The 25627-nt window shown below is 46.8% G+C and overlaps 1 protein-coding gene across 6 annotated transcripts in view; it reads left to right on the plus strand.

Annotated features, from left to right (window-relative positions):
* SLC1A2 (solute carrier family 1 member 2) overlaps window positions 1-25627 on the plus strand; it is a 152334-nt gene that overhangs the window by 8561 nt on the left and 118146 nt on the right. The window contains exon 1 of one of the 6 annotated variants that reach the window (XM_035701373.2): window positions 5520-5538. The exons of the other annotated variants lie outside the window; for them this stretch is intronic. The gene's annotated coding sequence lies outside the window, so the exon portion shown is untranslated. Of the gene's footprint in view, window positions 1-5519; window positions 5539-25627 lie in introns of those variants that run through there. 6 annotated transcript variants of the gene reach the window in all.

The following is a 25627-nucleotide window of genomic DNA, read 5'->3' on the forward strand; positions in this document are numbered from 1 at the left end:
CATCTGGTGCAACAAGAGGATGAGTATCTGAAATTGCTCCCTAGGAAAGGGTTCTCAACTCTTGTTAATGGGAAGGGCCAGAGAAAGCAATAGATAAATATATTGGGAACCAGAGAATAGCTATTACTGATACTTCCAGTGCTGACAGCAACCATTTCTATGTTCCTCCTAGTGTGTTTCCCATGGAGTCCTTGCCTTCGGAAAAGGTGGGCAGTGAACTAAATAATCCCTTTCTGGAACATCCGCTGCGTTGTTCTGTTGATTCAAGAATGCAATGCATTCCATCAATCTGCAGCCAAAGGTGCTTTTATGTTGATATATCTCAGCTCTATTCCTTCGGCAAATATTTTGTTCAGAGGTGAAAGAGCACTTTTGTACATAATCTAAGGCCTTGTAGACCTTAGACTTCTATGGATGTTTCCCCTTACTCTCTCATGTTTCGCTGACTCTGCTCTCTGAGACCAGGACATTGATTATGGACGTGCTTGTGTTTTTATTAGCACAACTTAATTCAAACGGCTTAGTCGTACAACAGTAGAAGATAAAACAAACCGACGTTGAAAATTGCCTTTCTTTCTTTTCTTTACCTGCTTTCAAGAGTTTCAACTCTGTTATTTACTATAGGAAATAGATACTGTGCGTATTTCCGGTATTTGGATAAAGACAATACTGTATTCAGTCAACATTTAGAAAATCCATTTTGTACATAGAATTTAACTACCAGCCAAATACCGGGATGTGAAGGATTCACTATTGTCAAAGAAATTATTTTTAACAAAGGATTTTAACCTTTTGTCCTCTGGATCAGTGGCTCTTTCTCCCATAACAGTGATAACAACAACAACAACAACAACAACAACAACAACAAGTGCAATTGTTAAAAAACCAAAATAAAAACAATCCCCCAAAACCCAAACTTCAAATATTTCAGAATGGCATAAAATAAAGAAGTAAAACAATGCCTCCTACCTCAACCTTGTTCTCTAGACTTACTCATGATTTGGCCTGTCCTTTGAGACATTTTTTCTATGTCCATATGAACATCGTATTGTTAATGTGCAAATTGCACCATCCTATACGACTGTTTTACAACTTGGTTTCCACTTAATACCTCCAGGTATATAGGCGTCTGTTATATATATCTGGTAATAGTCTGCCATATGGCCACGTAATGATTGATTTAATCAGTCCCTGGCTGATAGACATTTAGGTTCTCTTCAAGTCCTTGTTGTCATAACAGTGTTGGGTGGAATATGAATTGGAAGGGAGAATGAGGCAGGGATACGGAGACCAGTTAGGATTCAGGAGACAGCAGTGATCCATAGGGGGAAATAATGGCCCAAATGAGGGCATAGGGATGCATTTGCATTACCAGGTTCTGGGGATATTTAGAAGGACTCAGTGACCAAACATAAGTAGTGGGAGAGCAGGAGGGAGTCTCTTGGATTTCTGGCTTAAGCAAATGGAGGTGGGAAAGAGTGCAGAAAAGGAATTCAAGAGAGAGATGGCAAGTTTGAAGGGGAAGATAATTCAGTTCAGCACACTGGGTTAGAATTTTTTGGTGGGGGGCACCTGGGTGGCTCAGTGGTTGAGTGTCTGCCTTTGGCACAGGGATCCTGGGATCGAGTCCTGCATCAGGCTCCCTGTGGGGAGCCTGCTACTGTCTCTGCCTCTCTCTGTGTCTCTTATGAATGAATAAATAAAATATTTTAAAAAAAGAATTCTTTGGTGGGGCATCAGGTGGGGATGCTCACTGAGCAGTTGGATATAAGGGCTTCCAGGGGTCTTGAGGGAGTGATATATATGATCACAGAAGTAAATGAGCTCACCCAGAGAGATCATGAGGCTAGAAAGAAAAATGGGGGTGGATAGGTGCTGAGGGACAAATCCCGGGATGCTTCTATGTCTGTAGATGGGCGGCGGGGGGTGGATGGATGATTCAGGGTTCACAGGATTCTGAGAAATAAGGAGGAACATAGAAGAGAGCAGGTGTCCAGACGGGGAGGTGGGGCCATACGCTATGGGGAGGTAAAATAAGGTAAGTCCTGAAAAGTATCATTGGGTTTATCGATTTCAAGGCAATCGCTGACCTGTTCCAGAGCAGGGTCAGCAAAGGGGTGGCTACCGGGACCACGGTGTTGTGGGTTGAGAATGGATAGAGAGAGAAAAGGAAAGTAATTTTTTTTTTTTTTCAAGAGTGGCTATCAAGGGAGGAAGGGAGTAGGAAAGTAGATGCAGGGGAGGTTGCATTTTTGGCTTACTCGTTTCAGTCTTAGGATGGGCGCAATGTAAGCATGTTCATGTGCTAAGGGAAGGTTCGGGTAGCGATGGCGAGGTCTTCTCGGGTACCCTCTCTGGAAGCTGGTGAAAGGAGGAGTCAGAACGAGAGGGCAATTCATTGCTCGACCTGGAGATTCCTGCCGCGGAGGGGAGGGCAGTGTGGCTCTGTGAGTGCTTGGCCCAGTTCCCGTAGACTTCCTGTTTGCCCAGTCCCGTAGCCCACAGCGTAGGGAAGGACAGCTCAGGACACAGGTGGACCAAAGGGCACCTGCCTGGACTGGCGGATCTGTGCCTGCCACTCTGGTGATACGCCATGGAGTGACAGATGGGGCAGCCGGCTAGAGCTGGGTCGATTATTTAGTAGTGATTGTCTTTAGTTTTTAAGGTTTAACTTCTGGAAGTCTTTCTAAGTCTCCTGAGCTGGGATTCTTCTCCCCCCCACCTCACCCCCACCTAATTGTTCATTTGTAGTCTCGTGTAGCTGGTGAAATGTCTTTGGACTCATTCTTGATCTTCATTTTCTCCGCTCTGTATTCTCTTTGGATCTCACCTCTTGGGCCTTTTCACATCACAGGCATATTGCCAAGTCTAAAATGTATATTTCTAGCTCAGATCTCTTCTCCAAGCTCCAGATTCCTAGATCCTATCATCTAATCGACTTCTCCCTTTGTGCGATGCACCGACATCTCCAAATTACTGTGCCTGCAGTGGAACTCCTGATATTTCCTCCTTCAGACTTAACCCTACGCCGTCCCCCTAAGTGTCTCCCATCTCAGTAAATGGCACCAGCATTCATCTGGCCGTTCAAAGTGAGCAGTGTAGGTGTTAGTCCTATTTGTTCTTTTTCTTCCATCAGCCCCAACCTACAAGCTTTCTCAGTCCCATCTCCAAAAGGCACCTTTGCCACGGCCCTCACATCAGCTTGGACAACTGCCATCGCTCTGCTGCAAGCTCCACAACCTTCTACCTTTGGGTTCCTCAACTACCCCCATGGTCTTGTCCACCACCTTAGGGCCCATTCCTGTGGTCGGGGCCACCTCCTACCTCCACCCCCAGTCCTTCTTCCACTGGCAGGTGCTCTCTTAGCCTAGAGCACCCTTCAGTCCTCGATGCGAACACCATTTCTCAGAGAGGCCTTCTCCCATCACTCCAGAAACGAGGCCCCCCTCTCGTTTGCTTCCTTCATGACATCAGTTATAGTTTTGTAAATATTTTATTTATTTACCTTTTGGTTTGCACCTGCCTCCCCACCGGAACGTTTAGCACTCTGGCGGCTGGTCCATCATTGCACCCCCCCCCTCACGGTGCTGACACCGTGCACTCCATGAACATTTATTGACTGAATGCTCATCCGCCTCATCCAGTCTGGGGACGTGGGAAGGCTTCTCCCATTTGAGCTGGGAGTCTGTTCCCGTTACACTGGTTCAGCCCTCTCTCATGCACTTCGTGCTAACAGAGGTGTCATTAGCACGTCTAAGGCTTGTCTGTCTGCTTGCCATCCTAGTGCCTCAGTTTACTACCATCGTCACAATGCGTGTGGGTGTAATCGCCTTGTCTAGCTTGGGAAGGAGACCTGCTAGGGCACCCAGGGGCCAGGAGGGGATGATGGTTTCAGGGAGGCGTCCGGGCCAAAGTGGAGAGAACACATCCTTTTGCTTCTTGGGATGCATCTTCCCTTTTTTAAGGTTCTAGTGGTCAGTTGAACCCCCGTGCCCAGCGGTCAGTAACCAGACTTTGGACTGCTCCGTAGTGAGGGGGTTCAGGGAGGTTACAAGAAAAACTCGCCGGGCAGCAGCTCATCTTGTGAAGCCACAGATAGACGGGTCGTAACCAGTCCTGCGCCTCTGCTCTTGTCTGGGAAAGATGACAAAGTCCTATTGCTGCTGTTATTTTTAAATGAAGTGACGTTCCATCAGGGGCGACTTTTGAACCCCAGCCCCCCCCCCCCCCCCCCGTCTTTCCCAAGGATCACCTGCCTCCTCTCGGAAGGAGGTCTTTCTGTTCCTTTTCCTTGTGCCTTGTGAACGAACACAAGGAGAAGCTAGCATGACTTTGATATTCGGATACAAAGAAGGATTTCTTAACATCCAAGATGGTGTTTAAATTGCATCGGTGAATAAAATCCAGGCTCAGTAGTCCAACTGCCTTTGGAACTGATTTAGAAAAAGAAGAGTTGCCAGAGGCTGACAACGTTACTGTGAAATTGATGCTTTTTAGCTTTTAAAGAGATTCTCTATGTATTTCATCATTCCCCATAGAGTTCTCCTCTCTGGGCTTCCTACTGTGGTTGGCAAAAAAGAGGCGTGAGTCTAGAAATAATAAATCTTGTGGTTGGTATCAGTGTTTTCCGAAATAAAAAGGTTTGATGTTTCTCTGTTTCCCGAGGTGACTGCTCTGGAGCTTTCTGGCGGTGGGACCTGTTGAAGGGTATTTGTTGTGCCCTGGGCGGGGGGTGGGTCAGAGAATAAAAACCCTGTCTGGCATCTCCTTTCTTGACTCTCAGGAAGAATTCTGGGATTGGGGGATGGGCCACTTTGTGAAACCCCCTTCCTGAGCCTTGTGGGAAAGTCTTCAGCTGCATCCACCTTCCTCATCATTATGGCAAAGGCCAGATCCCACTTGGATTCGCAGCCAGGGGGCATTCAAACTGCGGTGTTTGAGGTCAAAGTAGACTCAAAGCAGGGCACCGTGCTTTCTGGTTTCCGCAGGCCTGGGAGTCTCTGTTAGTTGGGAGAACTAAGTGCACACGGGTCATGTTTTTTACTTTATTTGTTTGCTCTTTCCCTCTGAAGACTCTCAGTGGGTTTTCAGGAAAGTAAACCCCAGATGCTACACAAATGTCACATGACTGTCGGTTCCCCAGCAATCAGAAGGGCCAAAGCAGTGTGTGCAGCAGGGGGCACTGTGGAGCCCCACGTAGGCTCTCCGCAGGCCAAGGATCATTTTCCTGCAGCTCTGAAGCAGGAGCCAGAGGGCGAATTGTCCCTGTCCCAGGCCAACACCAGCTGTGAGCTTGGTTTGAAAGAAAGGAAGCCCTACTGCTTTGATTATTTACATTCCAAGTGACCTGGAGTTGTTAAGTCTCCCAGGGGACCAGAGCTCCTGGCCCACAGGGCCACCCCTGGGACGGGAGGTTGAGAGAGAGTTGACAGCTGTCTCTTTCACCATCCTGGTCCTTGTCCACGTCATCAGCCACCTGGCTTCTCCTGGGGACTCATCGGTGCCGATGGAGAAAGATTCGCTGGTTCCAGAGCTCGGGTAGGTCCAAACTGGTTTTGTGTGGGTTGTTGACAGACTTTTAAGGTGAAGGGGTGACAATGGGGGAAAGGAGAGGCCTCTAAAGAGGGAGAAAAAGACACTAAGGGATTGAAAGGTACATTTTGAAAGAGTTGGAAAGGCCCCAAAATAAGCAACACCAGAATGGAAATAGGAAAACAGTTATCCTTCTTTTTAATAGGCTTAAGCAGGGGCACCTGGGGGGCTCAGCGGTTGAGCATCTGCCTTCTGCCCAGGGCGTGATCCCGGGGTCCTGGGATCGAGTCCCGCATCAGGCTCCCCACAGGGAGCCTGCTTCTCCCTCTGCCTATGTCTCTGCCTCTCATGAATAAATAAATAAAGTCTTTTTAAAAAGACTCAATAAGTCGAACCAGCTACCTTGGAAGTCCAGCTTGTATTCCAACACCGTTGGAAGCGGGCAACAAAATTAAGGTAGGCGTGAAAATGCTGAGTGTGTGTTACAGGGCACACTCCCTTGGGAGGCGGCCGGACAGGACTGAGACTTAATTCCATATATTTGTCTAAAAGGGTTACTTCCCTCTCTACCTTTGAGCCTAGCTGCTGAGGCCGGCCAGGGTGATGAAGACGTTCCCATGTTTTCCAGGAGCAGGAATATCCCGGTTCCATCCAGCTGTGACTTTGGAGCCACAATCACAGGGCGTTTGAAATTAACCTTTGAGTTTCTCACGTCAGGGAGTCACCGGGTGTTTGTTGAACGAATAAATGAAAGCAGTCATGAAACTCACTGAGTTTTGTTTTTAAAGATTTTATTTATTTATTCATGAGCGACACAGAGAGAGGCAGAGACATAGGCAGAGGGAGAAGCAGGCTCCGTGCAGGGAGCCTGATGTGGGACACGATCCTGGGTCTCCAGGATCAGGCCCTGGGCTGAAGGTGGCACTAAACCACTAAGCCACTGGGCTGCCCTGAGTTCTTTAATGTAGTAATTTCTGATTCCTCTTTCAAGAGAATCTTAGGTTGAGTACAAAGAAAGAAATACAGGGAGGCTGGGCCAGTTTCATGGGCACATGATGGGCAATAGCACAGGGCCTGAGCTCAGAAGGGGCCTCACTTTGGTTTAATGCTCTGCAGTCACCGTCTTGAAAATTTTTTTTTTTAAGATTTTATTTATTTATGAGAGAGAGAGGGAGGGAGAGGGGGAGGCAGAGAGAGGCAGGCTCCACGCAGGGAGCCTGATGCAGGACTCTATCCCAGGATGCCAGGACCGTGCCTTGGGCCGAAGGCAGGCACTAAACCGCTGAGCCATCCAGGGATCCCCCTTGAAGTTCTTAATAATGAGGTGCCTTGTGTTTTCAATTTGCACTGGGCCTTGCAAATTATAGGGCCAGTCCCACAAGGAAGCCACATGTGTGCGGGCCTGTATGAGATACTGTTAATGGTGACGGAGAGAATGACCTTGAGGATACCTCGTCTCTTGCAGTCCACTACAATATTCCAATAACGAGGCTTTTTGCATGAAACAGCTTCTGGGAGCCGGTGTTGCACAGTGGTTAAAAGGGAGCGTTTTATTTATTTTATTTTTTTAATTTTTATTTATTTATGATAGTCACACACACACACAAGGAGAGAGAGAGAGAGAGGCAAGACACAGGCAGAGGGAGAAGCAGGCTCCATTCACTGGGAGCCCGACGTGGGATTCGATCCCGGGTCTCCAGGATTGCGCCCTGGGCCAAAGGCAGGTGCCAAACCGCTGCGCCACCCAGGGATCCCTAGGGAGCGTTTTATACTCAGAAAGACCCACGCACAATTTTCTGTTCCTCCACTTACGAGCGGGGATAGCTTCTGGGAAGTGAATGGACCTCTCTGAGGCTCAGTTTGTCCCTCAAGTAGAGACAATAGCAGCCAGTTGATAGGGTTTGGGAAGGAGGAGGGCAGGATGTGAGCGCAGCACTCCGGGTGGTGTCTGGGGCGAGGCGGACACCCTGTGGCGATGACTGTCATCCTTCTTGAAATAGCGTGACTGTGGGACTTTTAGCCTGTTGAAGTTAGTGGAGGCTATCTACCTGTCTCCTGACTTCGCAAATTAGATAGTTAACACTCAGCACATACCCACAGGTATGTTGGCTAATTCTTCCTCCCGGAGCCACAGGTGATAAGATTAGAAGGTAGGCCCCGGACTGCTTTGATCTTATGAGTGGTGGTGTTTGGATTAGCGTAGGTTTGTTTGAAGACTTTTCTCCTATGTGCTTTCAACCCTAGAACTCATGACTTCTGACTCGAAATGCATGGTGGCTTTTCCAGCAGGCCTCCAGCCGTCTGGCACCAGCCAGGCGCCCTACAATTCAGTTCAATTCTGACACTTACCTACCTGGAATTGGCCTCAGGGCCCATGAGCAAGGGGCTGAGTCCCACCAGACTGCCCCCACTTGCGTGCCAGTTGGAAGCCCACGTTGCAGTTCTGACTGCCTCACTGACCCCCAGCCGCCTTCCCAGGTTTGATAACCTGACAACTCAGGGAAACACCTCACTTATGTGTCCCAGTTTATTAGTAAAGGACACCGCTCAGAAGCAGCTAAATGGAAATGCATAGGTCAAGATATTGGGGAAGGGACGTGGTGTCCTCTCTGGGCGCACCAACGTCCCAGCACTTCAGTGTGTTCACCAGCCCAGAAGCTCCTGAAGGATCATGTAAGGCCTTTCTTTCTTTCTTTTTTTTTTTTAAGATTTTATTTATTCATTCATGAGAGACACAGAGAAAGAGGCAGGCTCTAAGCAGGGAGCCCAATGAGGGACTCGATCCCAGGACCCCGGAATCCCGCCCTGAGCCAAAGCCAGACGCTCAACCACTGAGCCACCCAGGCACCCCTCTATGTGATTTTGAAGGGAAATCAAGTAGTTAGAAAGACTTCTGTAGGATTTTTTCCTTTTTTTTTTTTTTAATGTTATCTCTGTTAAGTTTTCATGGGACTCTGATTTTTCAGGGATGTACTTAGATGATTTGTGGCAGGAGTAAGCCATATTAAGGTATGATTCTGTAAGGGTGGAGAGTTTATCCCTGACAAATTTATTCCTTATGCATGAAATCCCATGCTGGCTAAACACGAACAAGATTAAACAAAAATCCCGTAACACCTATTCTATCACTAACCAGAGATAAATATCTTTAACATTGGTATGTTTCATTTCAGACTACATGCATATTTGCATATCAATACATTTTTAATAAAAAGAGAAGCATAGGGCAGCCCGGGTGGCTCAGTGGTTTAGCACCACCTTCAGCCCAGGGCCTGATCCTGGAGACCCGGGATCGAGTCCCACGTAGGGATCCTGCATGGAGCCTGCTTCTCCCTCTGCCTGTGTCTCTGCCTCTCTCTCTCTCTCTCTCTCTCTCTGTGTCATGAATAAATGAATAAAATCTTTTTATACTTTTAAAAAAGGGAAACATAGCCTATAGATTGTCCTATAAACTAATATTTTGACTTGGCAATGTGTTATGAACATCTGTTAATAAATTTAGATGAAGAAATGTCTTTTCTCTGCAGTTGGTTACCCCCCCCCCCCCATCTTGGCTCTTTATATGTACATGTCCTTTTTTACATTCCACATCAGTCATCTGTTGAGATGATCACATTCTTTTTGTTTCAGGGCTTTTGCACAACATTCTCATGAGTTCCTTTTCTGTAACTGTGCAGAGTTCACACTGTGTTTCTAAGGGGTTAGCTTTCCTCTAACAAGTGCTTTTTGTGGGGGAAAAAAAAGGTGGCTCTCGATGTTACTGGGACAGGCTTCTTCCTTTTTGCCCTGCCCTTTTGCTTCACCTGGAAGGAGCTGAACACCTTTTCTATTCTGAGGATGAGTAGATGGTCTGACAAGCTGTGCACACCTGGAAAAGGCATCCTCTGCAGCGCGACATGGAGATGCAAGGTTTGCCTCTCATGTCCTTAACTTTTCTGTCTCAAGATCCAGCCCTGCCCCTTATCCCAGCTGCCTCTCCACCTCAGCTGCGGGCATCTGGGTTTTGTACCCAATTTTTATGGAGATGACACCCACATAACAATCATGCAGGGAGAATCATCCAGTTTGGCTTCATTATCCGGGTAGGGCAAGCTCAAGGTGTTGGGTGCAGCTAACTAAAAGGGCTTGCTCTGGTTTCCCATCTTGGGAGATGCCCAAGGGGGCTAAGTGTCTGTTAAAGGCCATCTCTTGACTTCTTTTCGAGATGAAGGAGGACTATACGGGGAGGACAGCGATTCAGGGAGTAGAGAAAGAAGAGAGGCGAGTAATAAGGACATGATGAAGGTCCTTAAACGTGGATGGGTTGCTCTTTCCAGACTGGTAGGCACAGTCTGTGGCTGAATGTTTTTATTTTGTACTTAACTTGCAGGCTGCAAATAAATGCTCACGAAGCCTCTCCTGGAACTGGGTAGTGACCCAGGCATGGGCGGGCTCTGCAGGGCTTCCTTCCCTCCTGGTGGCAAGGCTCTGAATGGGCTCTCTCTAAAATGCAGCATACTCGGCCCTCATCTCGTGTGTCTCACAGCTCTGCAGGGCTGAGTAGGAGGCTAAGCCTTCTGCTGCTTAGGGTAAGACTTTGCCTTTTTTTAGATCTCTTAAGATGAGATAACTCATCACCTCTTAGAGAGAGTTGGGCGGTGGCATTGCTTTTTATCACCTGACAAACCATGGACCTCAGATATCTCTTTGCGCAGGCTTTACTTAATGCTGCGTGTGGTTGCTGAAGGCTTCGTCTCCTTTGGACTACTCACCGCGGGTAGCTCGTCAAATGGGGTGTGTCTCCTTGGCCAAACCATATTTTTGTTCCATCCCCTTCAAGAGTGAGAGTGGTCAGGGCAAGTGAAATTGCACTAGAAATTTCTACCAAGTGGGCTTTGATGGCACATTGAGGATAATAAAGTGTTTCTACTTGCCGTCCCTGTGGACTCAGAATGTTCCAGAACATTTGGCCCCGCCCCCCTCATTAGGCTGAGGCCCATAGTCAAAGTGGGTTAAGAGGCCTGGATTTTAGTCTTTGCTCTGCCACTGGCTTTTGGACCACAAATCTACCTATTGTGTCTCATTCTTTCTCCTGCCCAGCATGTGAGCTTTAGAAGGCACATTGCCCACTTTGCCTGTGTTCTTCCTCGTGCCTTGGACCCCCATCCCCAGAGGCTCGCTGTTCTGGGGTCCCTGGAGCTGTAATTTGCGGCAGTCTTGGTGGAGGGGTGAGGTGGGGAAAGCCAAACTCGCCTTAGCTTCTCTGTCCTGACCTTCCCAGATCCTCTCACATCCAAGGGGGCTGTGAATAGACGGACTTTATCTAAGATATGGGAACAACCAGAGGGAATAATGGTTATTTGTTTATTTATTTATTTATTTGTTTATTTAATTGGAGTTCAGTTTGCCAACATACATCATATCACCCAGTGCTCATCCCATCAAGTGGCCCCTTCAGTGCCCGTCATCCAGTCACCTCATCCCCCCGCCCACCTCCCTTTCCACCACCCCTAGTTCGTTTCTCAGAGTTAGGAGTCTCTCATGTTCTGTCTCCCTTTCTGATATTTCCCACTCATTTTTTTCTCCTTTCCCCTTTATTGCCTTTCACTATTTTTTATATTCCCCAAATGAATGAGACCATATAATGTTTGTCCTTCTCCGATTGACTTACTTCACTCAGCATAATACCCTCCAGTTCCACCCACGTTGAAGCAGATGGTGGGTATTTGTCATTTCTGAGGGCTGAGGAATATCCCATTGTATACATAGACCACAGCTTCTTTATCCATTCATCTGTCGATGGACACCGAGGCTCCTTCCACAGTTTGGCTATTGTGGACATTGCTGCTGGAAACATCGGGGTGCAGGTGTCCTGGCGTTTCACTGCATCTGTATCTTTGGGGTAAATCCCCAACAGTGCAATTGCTGGGTCGTAGGGCAGGTCTATTTTTAACTCTTTGAGGAACCTCCACACAGTTTTCCAGAGTGACTGCACCAGTTCCCATTCCCACCAACAGTGCAGGAGGGTTCCCCTTTTCTCCACATCCTCTCCAACAATTGTTGTTTCCTGTCGTGTTAATTTTCCCCATTCTCACCGGTGTGAGGTGGTATCTCATTGTGGTTTTGATTTGTATTTCCCTGATGGCCAGTGACGTGGAGCATTTTCTCATGTGCATGTTGGCCATGTCTATGTCTTCCTCTGTGAGATTTCTGTTCATGTCCTTTGCCCATTTCATGATTGGATTGTTTGTTTCTTTGGTGTTGAGTTTAATAAGTTCTTTATAGATCTTGGATACTGGCCTTTTATCTGATAGGTCATTTGCAAATACCTTCTCCCATTCTGTAGGTTGTCTTTTAGTTTTGTTGACTGTTTCTTTTGCTATGCAGAAGCTTTTTATCTTGATTAAGTCCCAATAATTCATTTTTGCTTTTGTTTCCCTTGCCTTCATGGATGTATCTTGCAAGAAGTTGCTGTGGCCAAGTTCAAAAAGGTGTTGCCTGTGTTCTCCTCTAGGATTTTTGGTGGATTCTTGCCTCACACTTAGATCTTTCATCCATTTTGAGTTTATCTTTGTGTATGATGTAAGAGAATGGTCTAGTTTCATTTCTGCATGTGGCTGTCCAATTTTCCCAGCACCATTTATTGAAGAGACTGTCTTTTTTCCAGTGGATAGTCTTTCCTGCTTTGTCGAATATAGTTGACCGTAGAGTTGAGGGCCCATTTCTGGATTCTCTATTCTGTTCCATTGATCTATGTGCCAGAACCACACTGTCTTGATGATCACAGTAGTACAACCTGAAATCTGGCATCGTGATGCCCCCGGTTCTGGTTTTCTTTTTTAATATTCCCCTGGCTATTCGGGGTCTTTTCTGATTCCACACAAATCTTAAGACTATTTGTTCCAACTCTCTGAAGAAAGTCCATGGTATTTTGATAGGGATTGCATTAAATGTATAAATTGCAAATAGGATCCAACAATACATTAAGAAGATTATTCACCATGACCAAGTGGGATTTATCCCGGGGATGCAAGGCTGGTTCAACACTCGTAAAGCAATCAATGTGATAGATCATATCAACAAGAGAAAAAAGAAGAACCATGTGATCCTCTCAATAGATGCAGAGAAAGCATTTGACAAAATTACAGCATCCATTCCTGATCAAAACTCTTCAGAGTATAGGCATAGAGGGAACATTCCTCAGCATCTTAAAAGCCATCTACGAAAAGCCCACAGCAAATATCATTCTCAGTGGGGAAACACTGGGAGCCTTTCCCCTAAGATCAGGAACACGACAGGGATGTCCACTCTCACCACTGCTATTCAACATAGGACTAGAAGTCCTAGCCTCAGCAATCAGGCAACAAAAAGAAATAAAAGGCATTCAAATTGGTAAAGAAGAAGTCAAACTCTCCTTCTGCGCGGATGACATGATACTGTACATAGAAAACCCAAAAGACTCTACCCCAAGATTGCTAGAACTCATCCAACAGTTTGGCAGTGTGGCAGGATACAAAATCAATGCCCAGAAATCAGTGGCATTTCTCTACACTAACAATGAGAGTGAAGAAAGAGAAATTAAGGAGTCAATCCCATTTACAATTGCACCCAAAGGCATAAGATACCTAGGAATAAACCTAACCAAAGAGGTAAAGGACCTATACCCTAAAAACTACAGAACACCTCTGAAAGAAATGGAGGAAGACACAAAGACATGGAAAAATATTCCATGCTCATAGATTGGAAGAATTAATATTGTGAAAATGTCTATGCTACCCAGGGTAATTTACACATTCAATGGAATAATGATTTAAAAAAAGATAACCAGGGGCCACCTGAGTGGCTCAGTAGGTTAAGCATCTGCCTTTGACTCAGGTCATGATCCCCAGCGTCCTGGGATAGGTCCCTGCACCAGACTCTCTGCTCAGTGGGGAGCCTGCTTCTCTCTCTCCCTCTGCCCCTCCCCCTGCTGGTGCTCTCTCACCCTCTTAAATAAATAAATAAATAAGTAAAATCCTAAAAAAAAAAAAAAAAAAAAAAGATAACCATAAAAATCACTGTTCTCAGTGCTTAAGAGAAAAAGAATCCGAAACATTTGACAGGAGATCTCCTAAGAGATGAACTCATCCCTGGTGACCGCGTGAGGGCTGAAGTCAGAGGAGGAGCTCCTCTTCCAGTCCTCCTCTGGGCTAACCACTACTCGCTTTTGGAAACCCCTGCTCTTGTCCACAGGGAGCTGTGGGTTGTCCTGGGATCTCGGTCGTCCTCCTGCTCCAGGACAGCTTTTGAGTGTTCACTGTGGAATGTTTCTGAAGTCATCATGAATCACCGCAGATGGCACAGCTGCAGCATCACCAGGGAGGGCACTCTCTCTGGCTCCTGTGAGAGCTCACCCCCTCCTGGGGGTCCAGGATCACTGGTCGTGACTATCGACCACAGCCCGTGCCTACCACACGAGGCCCATGGGCTCCCGAGGACAACGGTGGTCCCTGTGGGCACTGTGCCCTCTGTACCCACCAGGATGGGAAATGTTCTGCTCAAAAATGCAACACGCTGGGCAGCTCTGTCCTCTGTCGAGCACAGAGAGATTTCCCTGCGTGTGCATCACCTTCTCACCTCCCGCGTCATGCCCAGCCCCTTCGCTGTGCAATACAACAGGACTCTGTACTCACCTGTCCAAACCCCAGGCCATTTGGCCCTGCTCACTTCCACTAACAGGATTACAATCTACAGGTCTGAAGTTTCCTGGAACTCTGTCCTGTTCTTGGCTGGTGGGACGGAGGCCTTCCAGCAGGTGAGGCCTTCCATACACGGTGCAGCGGTGGCATGAACTCTCCGGGGAAAAGAGAAGGGGTTGGCCCACCTTGCCAGTTCTGGCCTTTTCAGCTGTCACTCAGTTATTTTCTATAGGCAAAAAAAAAAAAAAGGTTTGTGCTCCTTTGACTAAAGCTAAGGAATTTTTGTCTTTTTATTTATTATTTCAAGATTTTACTTATTTATTTGACAGAAAGTGAGAGTGCACACAAGGAGGGGGAGCTACAGGCACCAGGAGAGGGAGAAGTAGACTCCCCCCTGAGCAGGGAGCCTGACACACGGGGCTCGACCCCAAGACCCCGGGATCGTGACCTAAGCCGAAGGCAGATGCTTAACAGACTGAGCCACTCAGGTGTTCAAGAAATTTTATTTTTAATCAGCAGAGTTAAATTAGCTATTTGTGCTCTCCTATATTTGAAAAGTGGCCTTTTGCTCCAGTGGGCTCAAGCTGCCAAATCTGTGTGATCCCCGTCCCAGGGCACACATGTCATCGAGGGTCAGAGGGGGGCAGTTCTCGGAGCCGGGGCAGCAGGTTGAGGCTACGACCCAGCACATGTGTCTCCGATGCCCCACGCGTGGCTGAGGGCATGTCTGGGGGGCGAGTGTGCACCTCAAACCTTCACTGCAGTGTTGGGAATAGAACCCGTCACCACCGCACAGCTGGGCGGGGGGAAGAAGGATCGCATCCTGGGGGATCTTACAGGAGACAGAGGATTTTACCTCTTCAAATAAGTTAGATCTTGGGGTTTGCTTGGGATTTGATTTGTTCAGGGGCTGGGGCCAGAGTTGGTGATAGAAAGGGGGTGAGCTTGCAAATTGCTGAGGGAGGACAGGCTCCATTGGGGGAGCCTGAGAGCACTGGGTCATGGTTACAACAGAGTCTCAAGGTCCATGGGGCTTCTTCTAGCCATGCTCCGGAGAACAAAGCCAGGGGGGAAGAAGAAATGTGTAGAAACACATTTTAATGAAAGCGGGTCTCTATTCTCTCCCGTCTTTTAAGATCAGGACATTTTAGACATCAAACCTTTGTCATGTCTTTTAAATGTCAACATGCCATTTTAAGATGCATGTTTTATTCATATTCATAATGATTTTTATATTTTTGGTAAGGGGGTTCACAAATTACTAAAGGGACTGTTCAAATTTCAGAGGAAAAGTGGCTGGTGAGTTCTTTTTTTTTTTTTTCCAAATTCATAAAACATCCTTTCCATTTTTATCTGAATGCTTCTTTCTGGTTGCCAAATCCTAATTTGGTTAAAAGCTTAGCAATGAATGCCAGTTTGGGGATGATTTTTGCCGTCTCTGCTTAGGACAGTAAGGCGGCAGAGAGAAGGGAAGGGTGGGCTGGGCCTGCTGTGGGTCACCTGCCGCCATCTGGGTTTGCAGCCATTAGGGAAGTGACCCCGTGTTAGCTGTGAGGCAGGGGCAAGATGGGGGGCTGGACTGGCCTCTGTCTTCAGCAAGGCAGCTGTGGGAATCAAGGCTCTCCTGGAATACCACACCCACCCCGAGCTCAAATCCCAGATGTGGTGCCATTCATGGATTTACCAGATGCTCCCAGAGTGTCTGGCCCTCCGCTAAGGGTTAAAGGGCGGCCTTCTGTGAGTGGAGTCAGATGGCAGCCACGAGGAGCCTGGCAGCCTGGAGATGATGCCCCTTGGTCTTTTGCTCCCTGCTATCTTCATGCCTTCAAACCAAAACCTTAGTACAGGACACCTGGCACGAGGAAGGAGCTAAGGATGGTTGAATTAGGGCCAGCTACTTACAGGATGAGTGACTTAGCGTCAGAGCCTCAAGCTCTGACCCTGCTATAAAGTAGAAATAATAGCATCTACGTGCAGGGCTGTAATGAAGGTCAAGTCTCATTTGAGCAGTGCTGGAACAAGTGGGTGCTCAAAACCCGGTGGCTGTTGAAGACATGTCATCTTTCCAGCCCAGTTGTGCTTACATCTCTCCAGAGCACCTGGACCTGAGCCTCGAGGTAGACAAATCCTTCAGAATGTGTTGATGCTGCATCTAGGCTTGCTCCCCCTCCAAGTACACCGCGTACCTCGCTGCTGCCGAATCTCCCAGAAAAGGAGATCCTGAGGATTCCAAGGCTGGATGGACAGTGCGAAGCACTCAGGGCTTCCCTTACAGATGCCAAGCCCCTCTGTCGCCACCGGGAGAAGACTCGGGAGCCCAAGGGGCCTTTATTGAGCGGCTAAAATGTGGCACCTGGGAGCTCAAACCCTCTGGCGTGCCTGGCCTGGCAAGGAGAAGCAGAACAGCAACCTCAGTCAGCAGGAATACCCTGGTCCTGGGAAGTCCTAATAGTCTGCATGGGATGGCTCGGGCAGCGGAGGAGGTTTCCTCTGCCCAGGCTGGGACGCAGGGGGGCGCTGCAGCCCCACTTTTCCCTAAAGACAGGGAGGCGCTCCCTGGGTTTCCAGACCGAGCCTTGAAAGATCCCCGGGTTTCCTTGTACTCACAAGATTTCACATTCTCTCTGCCTTCCTAGGTGGAAATCAGCATTGCCCTAAAAAAATAAACAAAAAAAATCCCAGAAAATGTGCTTTCTTCAACCAGGAGACTTTCTTTCTTTTTTTTTTTCTTTCTTTCTTTTTTTTTTTTTTTTTAAGATTTTATTAATTTACTCATGAGAGACACAGAGACAGAGGCAGAGAGACACGGAGAGGGAGAAGCAGTCCCAATGTGGGACTCGAACCCAGGACCTCAGGATCACGCTCTGAGCCAAAGGCAGACGCTCAACCGCTGAGCCACTGAGGTACCCTTCAACCAGGAAACTTAAATTTGCAAGAAATATGTTTTCCTTGTAACAAAAATTTAAAAGTACGTATCAGCCGAAAGAATTCCATACACCCCTTGAGAATAGTTCTCGGCACATACACAGGCACGCAGAAGAGGACAGTTATAAATGATTTTTACTTATTTACCCAAACAAGGCATCACTCTATTTGGTTATTTGCTTTTTCAGTTAACAATAACCTCAGAAAACTTTTTCAGTCTTTCCCACACTTATTTTTTTTTTCAGAGTGACTTTGTTTAGATATCTGGGACCACCAAATCTGACATTTGAAGCCCTAAGGTATTAAGATTGGAAATGAAAAACAGGGGTACCTGGGTGGCTCAGTGGTTGAGCATCTGCCTTCGGCTCAGGTCGTGATCCCGGGGTCCTGAGGCAGCCTGCTTCTCCCTCTGCCTGTGTCTCTGCCTCTCTCTGTCTCTCATGAACAAATAAATAAAATTAAAAAAAAATTGAAAAACAGGGCATCTTTCATGAAAGTTTCTAACTGAAGTGAAGAGAGGCTTAAAGCCATTATGCTTTGGTCCCTCCAGGAGCAGCATCTGAGCAGTACTTACTTGCATGTTGGGTAGAAGGCAGGTGACATTTGCTAAAAGAGCAGTCACAACCTTTAAATTCTCTGGGGGGGGTGGGTGAGGAATCCCTGAGGAAGGTCTCCTCTCCCCGCCCTCCCTCCTAACCATCCTTGTTTCCTCCTGGACTGGTTGGCAGTCGGATGGGCCGATTGATTCTCCCAACAACAGAGGTGGAATTTAGCACTACATCTAGCTAGGAAGAGCTGGTTTTGGTTAGGGGAGGTGCATGGAGAGCAGAAATGATAGCACAGGCTTTGTTGTCGGAGGAGCACAGGTTCAGATCCCAGCTCTGTTCCCTGCGGCCCGGCCCCGGCTGGGTGACCTTGGGCCAATTACTTAATCCCTCAGAGCCTCATTTGCACAATGCGGGAAGAAAAGTCCTCCTGCAGGATTGCCATCAGTACCAAGTCAATCGCACGGGTATGTATGTCCACCCCTGGCACAATGACGGCGGGTATCAAGCACCCCAGTGCTCTGTTAGCGGTCAGCACACTTTTCCTGCAAAGGCCTGGAGAGCAGGTGATCTTAGGCTTTGCAGGCCACGAAGGCTGTGTTGCAACTGCTCAACCATATGTAAGCGAAGGTGTGAGGATGGGTGTGAGGATGGGTTCCGGTAGGAGTTGATTAACCAAAACAGGTGGCAGGGTGGCTTGGACCCAGGGCGGCTTGCTGACCCTGCACCAGGTCAGTGCTGTCCGCTACAAATAGAATGTGAGCCTCGTCGGTAATAATTTTTCTTGTAGCCACAGGAAAAGAGTGAAACGAGTGAAATGGGTCTCAGCAAAGTAAATTGTCCAAACCAGGATTGCCTCAGCATGTAAGCGATAAGAAAAATCATTGATGAGGTACTTTACTTTAAATGTTGGTATTATTGGAACACATCTGCTGTGTATTTTAAGCTTATGGCACATCTCATGGCATACTGATCGCATTTCAAGGGTTCACTAACTTGAACACTCGGTTCAAGTGATGGTTAGCACAGCTTTGGAGTGCTTCTCCGTCCGCCGGTCATACCATCTAATGGGTCAAGAGATCGATTTTTTTTTTTTTAGTTTTTTTTTTTTTCTTAATTTAAAATCAATTTGCCAACATAGAGTATAACACCCAGTGCTCATCACATCACGTGCCCTCCTTAATGCCCGTCACCCAGGGACCCCATCTCCCTGGCCCCCTCCCCTCCAGTGACCCTCCATTTGAAGAAATCGATTTATGTAGACAAAAGTCAAGTTAGAAATATGAACTAGGGGAGAACAGAAACCATCAGAGTACACAGCCTGTAGAAAGGAGTTGGGTTGTCTCGTGTGTGCATGCCTGTGTGAGTGTGTGTGTGTGTGTGTGTGTGTGTGTGTGCTGCACCACGGTGAGAAACAGAAAGACACATCTTTCTGTGGCTTATTGTCACACATGCTTGAAATTCCCCACTCTACCTACTGAAGTTTCTTGGTTTGGTTTTAAATCAGGCGGACTGTGGTGCTTTAGCTCTTTCCTTGCTGCGGCTGGGCTGGTGCTGTGCCAACGCTTGCTGCCGACCGAATGAATGACTGTCTGGAACCGGCCCAACCGGGTACTAAATGTCACGCGGACCATCGAAAATATACAAATCACAATCCCCAACCTTCAACTTTACGACCTCTGCATTGAGTTTCACAGAATCCTCATTTTACAGAGAGCCCCCGGGAACCCAGGGAGGTGAAATCCACGCTCACTCCAGACCCAAGCCCTCAGCAGCGCTTTGGGATGAGAAGAAGGGATCCCATTGGCCTGGGATCCTCTTCAGCGGCCAAAGACCCTGTTCTCCCGGCTCTTTTTCGGGTTATGTAAAAGGCTGGGTGGCCCAGTCACTTTTCCAGAAGCAGGCTGCTTAAACTGGCACTTTCTCTCATTCCCAGAAGGATTGAGAACAGCTGCTTCCTCCCCAGCTGGTGCTCCACCGGCCTGCACAGATGGAAAAGTGGGTGAATTCCCCCAGTGGTGTGAAGGGTCTTGAGTGAATTTACTTGGAATTTTTGAACGCATGAAACAAAGTTAGAGAGATCCTGCTTTTTTTTTTTTTTAAGGGTTTTATTTATTTATTCATGAAAGACACAGAGAGGCAGAGACACAGGCAGAGGGAGAAGCAGGCTCCCTGCGGGGAGCCCGATGCAGGACTTGATCCCAGGGCCCCAGGATCACATCCTGGGCCAAAGGCAAGACACCCAACCGCTGAGCCACCCAGGTGCCCCAAAGAGATCCTGCTTTTAAAGTGTCCTGTTCTCTTCTTGATTTTTTTTTCACTGATTCTCCCACAAATTTCACGAGCCTCCAAAAACAAAGGTGAGGAAGGTTCAGGCTCTGTGCTCAAGTAGCTCAGAATGCGGGGCGGTGTGGGGAGGATGTTATCTTTCTGTAAAAACATATGTAAGATTATTCAGAGTGAAGCGGAGAAGAGCTTGTTGTTGTGTCTGGCTCGCGATTCCACACAAGATGAAAGTAGGAGGCTGGTAAAGCTCGCTTTTCTCCCTCTTGTTCCTCAGCTATGTGATGAAAGACACTTTAAATACTTCTGATGGTGAAAATTGCTGAAGGTCCATTCCCCTGAAATACATTCTGCGGAAATCCCACTCCCGAACTGGATTCAGTTTTCTTCCTTTCCCACAGGGTTGGTATGAGGGACATATGCAGACCTTGGAGTCAAGCTGACTTGGGTGCAGATTTCACTTGCACCATTTCTAGGCTTCGACTTGGCCATTGTCTCTAAAGACTCGGCTTCCTCATCTGTAAAATGGGGGTGATTTTAGCCTCATAAGGTTGTGGTAAAGATTAGGTGGGGGAAACATATATTAAGAGAAAAAAAGAGTGTGGGAAAATGCTTTTCTGGATGAATTTTTCATATGAGTCCGTTTTCAGAAGATAGCGAATGGGGTATAGCAGTGATGTCGTATTTTCACTTCCTCCTCCTTCCAGAAGGGTGCAGTGTGAAGCCAAGAAATGCACTTTTGTGTCTTATTTTCCAGTCTTAGAAAATGATTTAGAGACTGCATTTTTAAGATATTTTTTCCCCACCCATTTTCATCTCACTCACACATAGTTGCTGTCAGGAATTCAATGTTCATGAAAAAATAGCCACATTTTTTTTTGGACACTTTATTTTATTATTTTATTTTATTTTATTTTATTTATTTATTTTATTTTATTTTTAACAACAAGGTCTTTCGGTTGTTGCCATGACAGCCAAACCCTCTCCTGTCAGCTATGCAGGGGTGAATTATTGATGATCTTTGCTCAGGACGTCCTCAGGAAACACACTCGTCCTCCAGGGGAAGGTGATAGGGCTCTAACCGCAGGAGCAGTCAGAGTGCTGGGAACTCGGGGAGGTGCTTGCCTCCTCATCCCGTCCATGAGGAAGGACCTGAGTGAGCCATTGGCCTGGGATCCTCTTCAGCGGCCAAAGACCCTGTTCTCCTGGCATTTTTTCGGGTTACGTAAAAGGCTGGGTGGCCCAGTCACTTTTCCAGAAGCAGGCTGCTTAAACTGGCACTTTCTCTCATTCCCAGAAGGATCTGACCCATTCCTGCTCAGATGATCCTGCCCACAAGTGAAGACAGCCACCCACGGCGATTGGTTGGCCAGGAACACATTCGTGTAGCCACTCTGTGAGCGGATGGGGGAGGCCACCGGAGGAGGAGAGAGTCAGAAAGTGTATGTTTGGAATTTACAGAGATATAAACGACTGCCCTCATTTTCATTTAAAAATAAGCACAGCAGGTTAGTCACCAATAAGCTTCTCAGGGGGTAATTTTAAGGCAAGTTACTTAGCCTTTCTGAACCTCAGTTTCCACATATATAAAATGGGTTTAATGATAGAACCATATCTCTTAGGGGTGGTTGTGAGGATAAATGCATAGAATGTGTATGGAGCAGTTCCTGGCACGCAGCAAGCCTCTTACTATGTTAGCTGTTGTGATAAAATGATTGCTCCCTAAGTTATGTATCAGTACTCCCCTAATGTGGCCACATCCCCTGAAATCTATTAGGGTGTTCAAAACACAACCTTTTATTTTATTTTATTTTATTTTATTTTATTTTATTTTATTATTTTATTTTTAAAAGATTTTATTTATTCATGAGAGACAGACAGAGGCAGAGACACAGGCAGAGGGAGAAGCAGGCTCCCTGCTGGGAGCCCGATGCAGGACTCGATCCTAGGATCCTGGGATTGCGACCTGAGCCAAAGACAGACACTCAGGCATCCCCAAGACACAACCTTTTAAAGCTGATTTTATTTTCATTTTCACGGGTAAACGTTGATTTGCTTTTGCCTTCTTCCACAAGAAAATGCTTGAAGCTGCCATCCAAGTAACAACGTACGCATGTCTTTGCTTTAGCCTTGAGATGCGGTTTACGGGAACATCCCTGAATTTCATTGCAACGGTGTCTGAGGCCGTCCAGGTCTGAAAGTATCTAGGAAACATACACATTTCAAAAGAGACAGCTCCTCTTCTGATACAGTGGAAGAGTGAGGAGTGAGAGGAGGCAAGATGGGTAGAAGAATTCAGGCATTCCGTGGAGAGAAAAACCTGATGTTGTGCAAGCAGTGTAGCAAGGAGCGCAATTAAGGCCCAGAGAAAGATTTTGCAGGTGTTTTTATGCCTTCCTTTCTGTCTTCTCTGCCTAAATTCTTTTAATTCTGATGAGGCAAATTTCTCCAGGGTTAAGATTTAAAAAAAAAAATGTTATAGAAGTTTGGTTAGAAGATGCTACGAAGGACCCAGGGAACCAGAGAGGAAAGAAACCAAGCTCTGTGTCTTTGAAGGAACAGACCTTGGAGAAAGAGCAAGTCAGGAAAGCAGAAGGGCTGGCCTGGCTCACTGCGGAACTGGCCTTCTGACATAACTTCCAGGTCCCAAACCGTGTCTCTTTAAGGCACTGGGAAATGATCATTTCACTGCTAGTTATGCCCTTCGGCAGCATCTCCTGCCTGGAGGAATGGAAGACACAGAGCTGTGAAACCTGTAGGCTTTAGAACCAAGCTGACTCGCTGCGTGGCCTTGGAGAAATGCCCTGCCTCTCGGAGCCTCAGCTGAGGGAAGAGAGAGAGAGTCATATTTTCCCTGCAAGGTTGTCATGAGGACGAAATGACCGACAGTCCGTGACGTGCTTGTCATATTGTACACTCTCAAGTGTCATTCCACTTCTGTCTTTTGAAAAGCTGTCCATTTTCCTAACTTAAAGACAGGAGGGCAGGGATGGTCCGAGCTGGGAGATTTACTGGCCTGAGTTACAAGTTAGAGAAGGGTCAAGGGGGAGAGCTTTCTTTCTTTCTTTTTTTTTTTTTTTTTTTTAATTATTTTTCTTTTATTGGAGTTCAATTTGCCAACATATAGCATGTCACCCAGGGCTCATCTCATCAAGTGCCCTTTCTATAAGGGGAGAGCTTTCATTTCTACATATTTCTGTGTCACTCTCATTAGTTTACTCTGAGGCCCCCATGTGATATGACCTTGTCAGTCATTCTGTACGTGGGGAAATTTTTATTATCATACTTCTTTAGTTTATCCTTGATAAACAACGGATTTCTTTTTTTTTAAATAAATTATTTTTTATTGGTGTTCAATTTGCCAACATATAGAATAACACCCAGTGCTCATCCCATCAAGAGCCCCCCTCAGTATCCGTCACCCAGTCACCCCCACCCCCACCCACCTCCCTTTCTACCACCCCTAGTTCGTTTCCCAGAGTTAGGAGTCTCTCATAACAACGGATTTCTGAGAAATTGAAGCCGGTGCCTCTCTGAGACTGTGGCTGTGGGCCTCCTGGCCCTGGCACATCACCTTGACCTCTCTAGGCATCTTTTCTTTGCTTCAGGTGTAAAGCATGAGGTGGATGATTAGGTTTAAAAAATCCTTTACCATCCCCCCACGTCTGTGGTTCAGGTTCTCAGTTCTTTGTGTAATTTTCCAATAGCACGAGCAGATAAATGTGCCAAACTTCTGTGATGGTATTTTTCTCCCCGAGACTTGATAAATCTGAAGATTTGGGAGTTGGGACACCAAAGACTATGCCGCAGTGGCGACTATAGGGAGGTAATTCAGCCAGCGAGCTGGCTTCGGTGATGAATCTGGGTTCTCTGATCCGTTGGGCCTAAAGCTGAGACTGTTGGAGACTCGTTTAGGATTCTTGGATGCAACGTGCACTTGTCATTTTGAGTTATGGCCATATGCTGTGCAGATGGCCTCTGGGCTGGTCTTCCTTATTCGAGAAGGAGGAAGGTCCCATCCACTTATCTGTACAGATACTTTTCTAAAACTCAGAGGATTCTAAGGCTGAGGTCAGAATTCAGACAGATCAGAAGCAAGCCGCACGGATGAGAAAAATCATTGTCCGTGTTCCACGTGGGATCTGAGGTCATCCAGAGTTTGGCAAATAAATGCTTTTATACATTTTTGTTAAAATATTTACAGCATTACGCTATCAATTCAAAACAATCATTCCCAGCTCGACCTGACCATTCATCCAACCGCTGGTGCAAACTGCATTTGACAAGGGAGCTTCTATTATTCTTTTGTTTCTTGTTCTTGGATCCCATGAGATTTCTGCACCTGACAATACCACGTTCTCCCCTTTTGTTTTGTCTGAGTGCGTTTCTCTTTCAAGCAACCAGACAATTCCTGACTGGGGCAGTGGGGGAAGATGATGGGTCATTGCTAAACTTTATTAGGTTGCGGCCATACAGTTTCTCAAGGGTCCCTTTTATCTTATTAACTCTCTGAGCTCCAAACATGCCACTGGACAGCTGCTCTCCCTTCAGCCCTAAGAAGCTCCATGGGTCCGGTCGGAGGGAGATGTCACCAAGGAGAAGGTATCATGGTGACCGCTCCTCAGAACACCAGCACTGACCTCTAGAATCCAACTGGGCACAGCCAGTGGACATTGACCAAGCACCCACTGTGCATCGGGCCCTTTGATAGGTGTTAGAAAGGAATTAGATGGGGTGCTTACTTTTAAGTAATTTATGCCATGGAGAGTGCACCTAGATGCACAGAGCAAACGCTATGCCAGGCAATGTTTTAAATGTGTCATGTATGTTCATGTGATGGGTTTAGAATGACCCCGCAAGGTTGGTAGGATTATTATCATCCCTGTTCTAGATGGGGGAAACTGAGGCACAGGAAATTGAGTAACTTGCTCAGTTATGTAGCCTGTGAGCAGCAGAGGCTGAATCTAGACCCAGGCAGTTGATTCCAGAGTCCGGGCTCCCTCCCCAGCTCGTATATTCCTTTTCTCTGATGACCCCAGGGACATCATCTCGTTAATCCTCATCACCTTTTTCTGCAGGCTTCTCTCTTCCATAACAAGTGTTAGAAGAATCATGTGGCACAAAGCAAAACAAACAACAAACACCTTTCAGTCCAGAAGGCACAAGGCAAACATCTAAACAAAAAATAAATTCCTTTGTAATTCCATCCTGGTTCTTATCGTAGTTCATGTCCTTTCAGTCAGGGTGTTTGTTATTTTTGTAAAAATATACATTTTGAAGTCTGCACTTTTCACTGAGGATGATGGCAGGTTTTCCTTTTCTTCCCCCCCCCCCCATATTCTTTCTTGACCTAACTTTAATGACTTAATTGGTTCAAGTGTTCTAAAATCGTAGTTATACCACACGTTGACGCCAATCCCTTCATGCTGGGCATTTAGGTTGCTTCTGACATTTCCCTGTTGTAAGCCACACTCTCTTGCACATCTTTGTATATACATTTTTTTCATATACGTTTGGTAATTCCCTTAGGTGGTTGGAGGCTTTTAACTTTTTTTGTTTTTAAAGAATTTATTTATGCATGAGAGATACATAGAGAGAGGCAGAGACATGGGCAGTGGGAGAAGCAGGCTCCATGCAGGAGACTTGATTCCAGGATCCAGGATCACGCCCTGGGCCAAAGGCAGA

Source organism: Canis lupus, chromosome 18, assembly GCF_003254725.2.
Source record: "Canis lupus dingo isolate Sandy chromosome 18, ASM325472v2, whole genome shotgun sequence".
NCBI classification, from domain to species: Eukaryota; Metazoa; Chordata; class Mammalia; order Carnivora; family Canidae; genus Canis; species Canis lupus.